Below are 10,591 nucleotides of genomic sequence, written 5' to 3'. Positions count from 1 at the left end.
AAAAGAGTTTCATATACATCCCAACAAATTCACTTTTACAGCAAAGTGCTTGCATCCACCTTGGAGTGCTCACTTTACTTGCTGCTCTTGCATCTGAGATAAAGAAGCTTTCACTGTATCTTCCTTATCCCTTTCCTCACCATTATAATAGTAGCCCAGATGACTTTACCACTCCCTCCCACTTGACAGCCCTTGGGGAATGAGGCTAGATTCAAGGAGGGGGTGATCTCGCTGAGAGTATGGCACATGTAAGCTTTGTGAGCACATAAACTGGTGGTGCTGAATCGTGGGCTGAACTAAGAGCTGAACTGACCTTCTGTTCTCTTGACTGTCTGTGGTAGTGTAGGCATCACATAGTTAAGTCACTTAGGCCATAGATTTAGTCTGTGCATTCCTAAATACATTTTGAATAAAGAGAAACTTTAAATGTCACTTACTGAAAATTTCTATTTTAATTATACCTGTAATTTTCAGAAGATACTTATTTGTTCAAAATTATGTCGCAGTAAATGAAGAATTAAAACTATTTGGGCATAAAATAATTTGAATGCAGTTTGCAGCATCTGCTTTTGCCCATCATCCGCTCAGGTTTCTCTGTTAAGTTATATGCCAGTTTTGCCTTGGGGAACTACAGCTACCCCCCTGAACTTACTCTTGGAGAGACTATTAGTAGTTGCCAGTCCTCCTCTAAACAAGTGATTTGGAGCACATACCCCAAAAGTATTTTTTTTAATTCAGAAGAAAAAACTTAAAGGTTGAGCTAAGATAGCTCAGGGAGAGGGTTAAAATTTTAAATAAAATAGTGAATCAAGCCCTCACAGAGAAGTAGATATTTAAATAAAGACCTGAAGTAGGTAAGGGAAGAAGCCATGGGAACACACGGGAAATTGCAATGGCACCAAGATAGGATGGTGCTAGCTGTGTCCCAAAACTAGCCTCTTGGCAAAGAGAGCAATGGTAAGAGAAAATAGAAGATAAGGCAGGATATTGTAATGACTTTGTATTTCACTTATTAGGTAAGAGGTCACTGGGCAATTTTAGGCAGAGGAGAGATATGATCTGACTTCTACTTTAATAGGATTATTTGGATAATGTTTTGAGAAAAGACCCCGAAACAAGAAACAAAACCCCACCCTCAGATATAACAAGGGTAAATGCAGAGATACTGTTTTAGAGAAATGATAGATTATATTATTTTTTCACATTTATTTGATCATTACTGGCTTTTATAATTTCTTCATATAACTAAAATATATACTTTCCCATTGCATTGGCTGTGGGCTTGGCAATAGACCTACTTTGAACATGAGCAGATGTGACTTTTGCCACATTTAAGTAGAAGCTTTAAGTGCACATGTGTATAGTTAGACTTTGTCCAGTCAACACACCGACTCTGTCCTCAGGCTGCTGTCATCTTCCATGAAATCGGCAAGCCAAAGATAGTAACTGTTCCTTCTTCCTTGATGCTAAAATAAAAGAATGTAAAGCCCATTCCCAGCTGTACCACAACAAGGCAAGCAAGGCCCAAAAAGTTTAGGAGAGCCCAGTAGAGCTACAGGCACCACTAATCACCCATAAAATGTAAACAAGAATAAATGTTTGTTGCTGAAAATCAATGATATTTGTAAGGTTGTTTGTTGTTTCATCAAAGCTGAATAATACAGGTTGGAATATAGGAAAAACACAGCCAAAAGATGATAGTGGCTAGGGCCAGTATTGTAGTAATGAAAATGGTAAAAATTTTAGATATATTTTGAAGGTAGAGACAACAGGATATGTGGGATATTTCTTGAGAAAGACAAGAATCAAGTGTCATTTTAAATACTTGGACTTCTAGCTGGACTATGAATTTATGATCACAAAAATATTCAATTATATTTCAGTTTGCATAGAATTATTCTTCAATATTGAAAGAAACTTTCAGGCACAAAATGTATATTTAATTAGGTTATAATTTTGTAGGAGACATATTTAGAAATATCTCTACTTTCAGAATATAGCCCATTCATGATTGAAGACTGTGGGCATCAAATCTCTATAGTATTCAGATCCTAAGGACTACATTTTAAAGAATCACGTAGCAGTTTTATTTTATAAAGTATATGTTTACAATATGCTTAAACTTACAACCTTCATAGTTAAACTTTCCAATATTTTGAATGCATAAGCAATATAAGCAGTTTTAAGCTTACTCTATGTTTTATGAAAGCTTTATAAAATCCCCTTCTGTTTAGCATCTATGGCTAGAAATGAAGACCATTTTAGTTTCTTTCAATAGCTATGAAACAATATTTCCATGCCACATACACTTGATATTACATGAGTAAATTACAAAATTGTGCTATTGTCTTTCTTCCACTTTTGTCCTTTGAAATAGTTTATAAACAATGTCTAAGTAAATGTGGTGTCTTGAGTATATTGTCAGAAGATTACTAAGAAACATAAAGTGAATTAAGACTCTTAACTTTTTCTGCATTCTTATAACAAAACTAAATCTGAGAAATTATTACTAACAGACCTATTGTTTTACTCAGGCATTGTGTAGGTCAAATGTATTAACATTTAAATACATATATATCCTGAAATACACATTCAGAAAATTAATGTACCCTTTGCTAATCATGTTTCTGAAGGAAAGATCACTAAAGTTATATTTCTAAAAGAAAATTTCCCATGTTCCCCCCAAATTAGGACTTCTGTCATAGCACCATTGTGATTTTAATAATGTTTTCTGTTTTCATATTCTATACAGGTCTCTTTACTTTAGGGCAAAGAAAAATGGCTGAAAATGTACTCATATCTTTAGGTTTCAGTAAAGAGCATTTATTTTTCTAGAAGCATCTGACAGTAGAGTAAGCCAAGTTCTTATTAAACAATCCTACTCTGTTTTCCTTGAATTAAGTTGTTCAATGCATCAAGTTTCTAGAGGCTACTCACCTCCTGGTCACACTGATCTATGCTAGTGATTTTCTAGGCTGAATGTCATCCTTTTCCTTGACTGATCAGTAGTGAGATGGTAATGGTAGCAGAACATTTCCAAAGACCCTGGCTAAGCCCTGTGAGAAAACATGCCCTTTTTTCCCTGCTTGTAATGTCCACATTGCTAACCACTGCTAACACTGCTGAGGATGACATTAACAACTTCATATTGCCTATTTCAATATGTGGATATGTGTGTACTTATTAGCTCTATATGGAATAATTCATAATGATTGTGGATATAGACTAGTTTACAAGGATCAGAAAGCAAATGACTTCCACGAAAAAGAGATATTGGGCTGATAATGATTTTAAAAGGGGAGAAATAGAAACTTATTTTTAACACTTTCTAAGTCCCAGTTCCATGGGATGTACTGTACATACATGGATACTCCTTAAACAAGTACTATGTGATAGCTATCATGAGCTTGATTTTTCAAATGAGGCAGGCAACTGCATTTTAAACATACTTAATAATTTTCTAAAGTGCACAGCTTGTAAATGGTAGTTCTCAGGTGTTAAAAGATCCTGAGTCCAGAGCCTCAGCTCTTCTCAGTAAATGTCAGTATAAAGAGTTAGCACTGCAGCACCCATTTTTGAATTTCACAGAAATCAGAATCACCAAAATGACTATTACATATTTTTGCAGGCAAAAATTCATATAGCAAACAAAAGCATCTTCCCTGGGGATGATTTCTAGTCTATAGCTAATGTATACTTTCTACGGGTCTAAACATGAGAAGACATTTTGTTTGTATTAAGTGGTTTAGTTTTGGAGACATGGACAGTGAGCACAGGCAAGACTAGGGAAAGCCTGTCATTGTTGATTTTTCAGAAGGAACATTGATAGTGCCTTGCCAGCAGTTTGCCCATTGCCCACATCAGAAAGCAGAAAGAGTCTCATAAGGTCAAATCCCGAAAGCAATGTGAGAACGTAGATGGGAGAAGTCTTACGGCCAATGTTAAAGCATCTCCCTTTTGCAGTCTGTATGTGATTTTTTGATATGTTTATTTTCCAGCTTGCCTTCATTACACAGCATCCTCACAAATAAAATTCATCTTTGCATTTTGCTTTCTTGAATTAATAAACCAATTAAAATATCATGATGATGTTCTGTAATTCCCTCCCAGCAAAGTATTAATTTCAGTGGAAATTTCTATTAGTATTGTTCAGCAATACTAACAGAGATCTCCTTTGTTTTCCCCTTTTCTATTTAGTATATCATGAGATTTAAATTCAGTCCAATGATATTTTCAAGGACATTTAATTCTCCCCAAATACTATGGGATTTCACTCTTATTCTAAATTACTTTTATTTTTTGTATGTTGACCATTCCGACTCAACAGCTTGGAGTCAAGATAAAACTTTTGAATGAAAAAGAAGATTCAGCTTCTCTCTACTAACCATTTTGAATGTAAATGATTACAAATAATATTGTAATACCTTTATTTGTTTTTCTGTATATGTGGGTTAGATGTGGAGTTTTGCAGTTCTTCATTTTCACTTTTGTAATTTCTTTGTATGGTCGGCTTTGATGACATTTTATATTCTTTAAAAAGTGTGGATATTGGAATGAAATGATATTCAGGATCAATGTTTTTAATTCTGTTATCTCTATAGATCAAATGAAGTAGAATATTTAGTATCTGGTCTGTGACTTCCCCGAGTTGTCTAATGGTTTCTGTGGAATACTTCTCTTCTGGGACAATTAAAATATAGTAGTTGTCCCAAAAGTTAATGCCTGTGGAAATGTGAAATTAAATTAATTTCTTTGGTAAAGGACTATCAAAAGTTTTTAATGTGCTGTGTGTGTATTTCTTCTGGAACACCTTTTGCTGTTATCTTGCACACAATTTGAGAAGCACTTTTATTTTCACATTGATCTATATCAAGCAATTCAAATAATGAATCTTATAAAAAGAATTAGTTGGCTTTAATATTTAAGTGACTGTGAAATTAAAATAAATCATTTAAACTTAAATGTAATTTATAAATATACTCATCTATTCATTCTTTCTATGTACTTTGAGTATCTACAAACAGTCTGCACTTACAGATAGTGGGACATACAAAGATGAGTTAGACTCAGTCCCTGCCAAAAGGCACTCATAACCATGATGAAGCATTGTATATATGACTGTAAAAAGTAGTCATCAGAGTACATTTGAATGAGGAAAAATCTTATACAAAAGACTACCTCTAAGTTGTTTTTTTAAAATAAATTAATAGTAGTTCATTAGCTTTAAAATGTGCTGAGGAAAAGTATTTAAGAAGAGAAAACGTCATGAGGGAAGAGAGAGAAGAGAAAAGTCTGTAATAATTGTCTATTCCAGAGAAATTGTGGAAGAATGGCTGGCTTTCTCTTGGATGTTTTGATGTCTTAAGATAACTTCTAGTAGTGGGTTAAGAGTTGTAAGGCTTCTTTCTCAACTTCTAAATAAATTGGAACACAGTAGAATGCATTTTATCTTTATTACATGGATGCAGCAGGAATGCTTAGCATCCTACTAGTTTGTGTTCCTGAGAATCGGCAAGTGCGAGATACTCAAGCTTTGTGTTTGTTTGTTTGTTTGTTTGTTTTTCCTCCCATATGGCACTGCCAGGAAGCTATTCCTCTCCTGCCAGTACATTGAATTTCCTTAAGGAAGAACATTTCATCCTTTTTATAAATGAAAGTAGAAAGAGAAAGTCTGGATATGAAAACAAGAAGAGAGACACAACTGCTTCACTAGAAGTTTGCTGTGACAGGAAAGTGTCCAGAAACTAGACAGGAACATAGGGGGAAACATGAAACAGGTAATAAAGTTTGCTTGATAATTTTCTGATTATTCATTTACTTCTTTAAGACTTTAGAGACCCTCTACTGAGAAAAAAAATCACATTCAACACAGGTAAAATGCACTCATTTTCAGAGTGCTTCTGGATCTCCTGAAGCCCATCCAAGCTTAGGAGGTCTATGGATCTCAAGTTAAAAACCCCCGGAAGGTAGAATAAGAAAATGAGAAAAAAGAAAAGATTGTAAAATATAAGGGGGAACAAAGCAGTAAAAACTCTTTTTGGGTAAGTGCAAAGGGAGTTAGCTGAAAAGAAATATGTAGTTGGTGGGGGGATGCAGAAAGAAAAAGAAAGATGACAGACAGGGAAAAAAAGGTAAATATAATCAAAGTATTACCAAGGTGAAAAAAATACCGAGAGGCAGCAGGAAAAACTTTGGTAATGCACTAATTTGTAGCAAGACTATACATATTCCAGTACTACATGGAACAACATAGATTATAAAATATCATTTGACAATATTCAAGAGTAGGATAGTTTAAAACATCAGGGCAAGAGTGAAAACGATAATTCTTGAATTTCTTCAAACTCATCAAAACTTTGAATTCCTAACTGGAGGAGGAATGGGTATTCCAAAGGAAATACAGTTATAGAACGTTACCTTAGCCTTCAAATCCAGCTTTTAAGTCATCCAAACAAATCTCTTCTAAGGAATGATAGATCTAAAATTATTGATACCTTTAAATTTTTTTAAATCAAAGTATATCATGCCCACAATTTTTTTAAAAACCAAATAATAGTAAAGTAATTTTGGTGGCTACCATAGTAGAAAAATTATTATTTCAAGGTGAGGAAAATTGGGAAGAAGCCTTAGTAGCAAGCCTTTTAATATTATTTGGATAATATCTGCATAATATCCAAAATTACTGACTGTAAACATGGAGCATTAATATATGTCAATGCCCATTTGTTTCTTTCATGAAATTTACTGATTCCTAACTCTAATGGCTTCTTCTTTAAGTAAAAAAAAAACTACTCTCAGGTTTTTTTTCCCTTCATAAAGATTGGATTTTATACATGTAGCAGTTAATTCCTTATTTTTGTGGAATACAATTTCCAGTAGTTTTTGTTTGTTTGTTTTGTTCTAAAAAAGGTTGGCAAGGATATAGAAGTTAATGTTGTCGATCAGTTGTGAGAATATTTGTATCTTGTCAAACAGATTCAATCTGGAATGGTTAACTTCTATGTCTGGTACATATGTTTCACACTGGGATCTCTTTTCATCTCTTATTGGTGGTTCCCTCTAATTCTTTCCTATATTCTATTTATTTGTTTCCTATGTTCCATATCTTACTCTGTTGTACTTTACTTTCTCATTTGATGGTAGATATTATCCAGAGGCCTCTTTTGCATGGATAACAGGATGCAAATATTTATAGTCCTTGCATAGCTAAAAGTGTTTTTATTCTGCTCTAAACTTGATTAATAACTTAGATGGATTTAAAATTCTAGGTTAAAAAATGATATTTCTGCAGAAATATAGTGCCATTACTCCACTGTCTTTTTTTTTGTTTAACATCTTTATTGGAATATAATTGCTTTACAGTGGTGTGTTAGTTTCTGCTGCATAACAAAGTGAATCAGTTATACATATACATATGTTCCCATGTCTCTTCCCTCTTGCATCTCCCTCCCTCCCACACTCCCTATCCCACCCCTCTAGGTGGTCACAAAGCATCTAGCTGATCTCCCTGTGCTATGCGGCTGCTTCCCGCTAGCTATCTGTTTTACGTTTGGTAGTGTATATATGTCCATGCCACTCTCTCACGTTGTCCCAACCTACCCTTCCCCCTTCCCGTATCCTCAAGTCCATTCTCTAGTAGGTTTGTGTCTTTATTCCTGTCTTGCCCCTAGGTTCTTCATGACCATCTTTTTTTTCTTTTTTAGATTCCACATATATGTGTTAGCATAAATTATTTGTTTTGTTTTTCTCTTTCTGACACACTCCACTCTGTATGACAGTCTCAAGGTCCATCCACCTCACTACAAATAACTCAATTTCATTTCTTTTTATGGCTGAGTAATATTCCATTGTATATATGTGCCACATCTTCTTTATCCATTCATCTGTCGATGGACAAGTAGGTTGCTTCCATGTCCTGGCTATTGTAAATAGAGCCGCAGTGAATGTTGTTGTTCATGATTCTTTTTGAATTATGGTTTTCTCAGGGTATATGCCCAGTAATGAGATTGCTGGGTTGTATGGTAGTTCTATTTTTAGTTTTATAAGGAACCTCCATACTGTTCCCCATAGTGGCTGTATCAATTTACATTCCCACCAACAGTGCAAGAGGGTTCCCTTTTCTCCACATGCTCTCCAGCATATATTGTTTGTAGATATTTTGATGATGGCCATTCTAACTGATGTGAGGTGATACCTCATTGTAGTTTTGATTTGCATTTCTCTAATGATTAGTGATGTTGAGGATCCTTTCATGTGTTTGTTGGCAATCTGTATGTCTTCTTTGGAAAAATATCTGTTTAGCTCTTCTGCGCATTTTTGGATTGGGTTGTTTGTTTTTTGGATATTGAGCTGCATGAGCTGCTTGTATATTTTGGAGATTAATCCTTTGTCAGTTGCTTCATTTGCAAATATTTTCTCCCATTCTGAGGGTTGTCTTTTCGTCTTGTTTATGGTTTCCTTTGCTGTGCAAAAACTTTTAAGTTTCATTAGGTCCCATTTGTTTATTTTTGTTTTGTTTTCATTTCTCTAGGAGGTGGGTCAAAAAGTATCTTGCTGTGATTTATGTCATAGAGTGTTCTGCCTATGTTTTCCTCTAAGAGTTTCATAGTGTCTGGCCATACATTTAGATCTTTAATCCATTTTGAGTTTACTTTTGTGTATGGTGTTAGGGAGTGTTCTAATTTCATTCTTTTACATGTAGCTGTCCAGTTTTCCCAGCACCACTTATTGAAGAGGCTGTCTTTTCTCCTTGTATATGCTTGCCTCCTTTATCAAAGATAAGGTGACCTTATGTGCATGGGTTTATCTCTGGGCTTTCTATCCTGTTCCATTGATCCATACTTCTGTTTTTGTGCCAGTACCATACTGTCTTGATTACTGTAGATTTATAGTATAGTCTGAAGTCAGGGAGCCTGATTCCTCCAATTTTGTTTTTCTTTTTCAAGATTGCTTTGGCTATTCAGTGTCTTTTGTGTTTCCATACAAATTGTGAAATTTTCTGTTCTAGTTCAGTGAAAAATGTCATTGGTAGTTTGATAGGGATTTCATTGAATCTGTATATTGCTTTGGGTAGTATAGTCATTTTCACAATGTTGATTCTTCCAATCCAAGAACACGGTATACCTCTCCATCTGTTTGTATCGTCTTTAATTTCTTCCATCAGTGTCTTATAGTTTTCTGCATACAGGTCTTTTTTCTCCTTAGGCAGGTTTATTCCTACATATTTTATTCTCTTTGTTTCAATGATAAATGACAGTGTTTCCTTAATTCCTCTTTCAGATTTTTCATCATTAGTGTATAGGAATGCAATAGATTTCTGTGCATTACTTTGTATCCTGCTACTTTACCAAATTCATTGATTAGCTCTGGTAGTTTTCTGGTAGCATCTTTAGGATTCTCTATATATAGTATCATGTCATCTGCAAACAGTGACATCTTTAGTTCTTCTTTTCCAATTTGTATTCCCTTTATTTCTTTTTCTTCTCTGATTGCTGTGGCTAAGACTGCCAAAACTATGTTGAATAATAGTGGTGAAAGTAGACATCCATGTCTTGTTCCTGATCTTAGAGAAATGCTTTCAGTTTTTCACCATAGAGAATGATGTTAGCTGTGGCTTTGTCATCTATGGCCTTTATTATGTTGAGGTAAATTCCCTCTATGCCTACTTTCTGGAGGGTTTTATTGTCATAAATCAGTGTTGAATTTTGTCAAAACCTTTTTCTGCAACTGTTGAGATGATCATATGGTTTTACTTCTTCAGTTTGTTAATATGGTTTATCACATTGATTTATTTGCATATATTGAAGAGTTCTTGCATTTCTGTGATAAACCCCACTTGATCATGTTGTATGATCCTTTTAATGTGCTGTTGGATTCTGTTTGCTAGTATTTTGTTGAGGATTTTTGCATGTAAGTTCATCAGTGATATTGGCCTGTAGTTTTCTTTTTTTTTGTGGCATCTTCGTCTGTCTTTGGTATCAGGGTTATGGTGGCCTCATATAATGATTTGGGGAGTGTTCCTCCCTCTGCTATATTTTGGAAGAGTTTGAAAAGGATAGGTGTTAGCTCTTCTCTAAATATTTGATAGAATTTGCTTGTGAAGCCATCTGGTCTTGGGCTTTTGTTTGTTGGAAGATTTTTAACCGCAGTTTCAATTTCAGTGCTTATGATTGGTCTGTTTATATTTTCTATTTCTTCCTGCTTCAGTCTTGGAAGGTTGTGCTTTTCTAAGACTTTGTCTGTTTCTTCAGGTTGTCCAGTTTACTGGCATAGAGTTGATTGTAGTAGTCTGACAGGATCCTTTGTATTTCTGCGTCAGTTGTTACTTCTCCTTTTTTGTTTCTAATTCTATTGTTTTGAGCCCTCTCCCTTTTTTCATGATGAGTATGGCTAATGGTTTATCAGTTTTGTTTATCTTCTCCAAGAACCAGCTTTTAGTTTTATTCATCTTTGCTATTGTTTCCTTTATTTCTTTTTCATTTATTTCTGATCTGATCTTTATGATTTCTTTCCTTCTGCTAACTTTGGGGTTTTTGTGTTCTTCTTTCTCTGATTGCTTAGGTGTAAGGTTAGGGTTTTTATTTGAGATTTT

Source organism: Grampus griseus (genome assembly GCF_964374135.1).
Source record: "Grampus griseus genome assembly, chromosome: 6".
In the NCBI taxonomy this organism is placed as follows: Eukaryota; Metazoa; Chordata; class Mammalia; order Artiodactyla; family Delphinidae; genus Grampus; species Grampus griseus.
Note: the sequence above shows the minus strand (reverse complement) of the source record.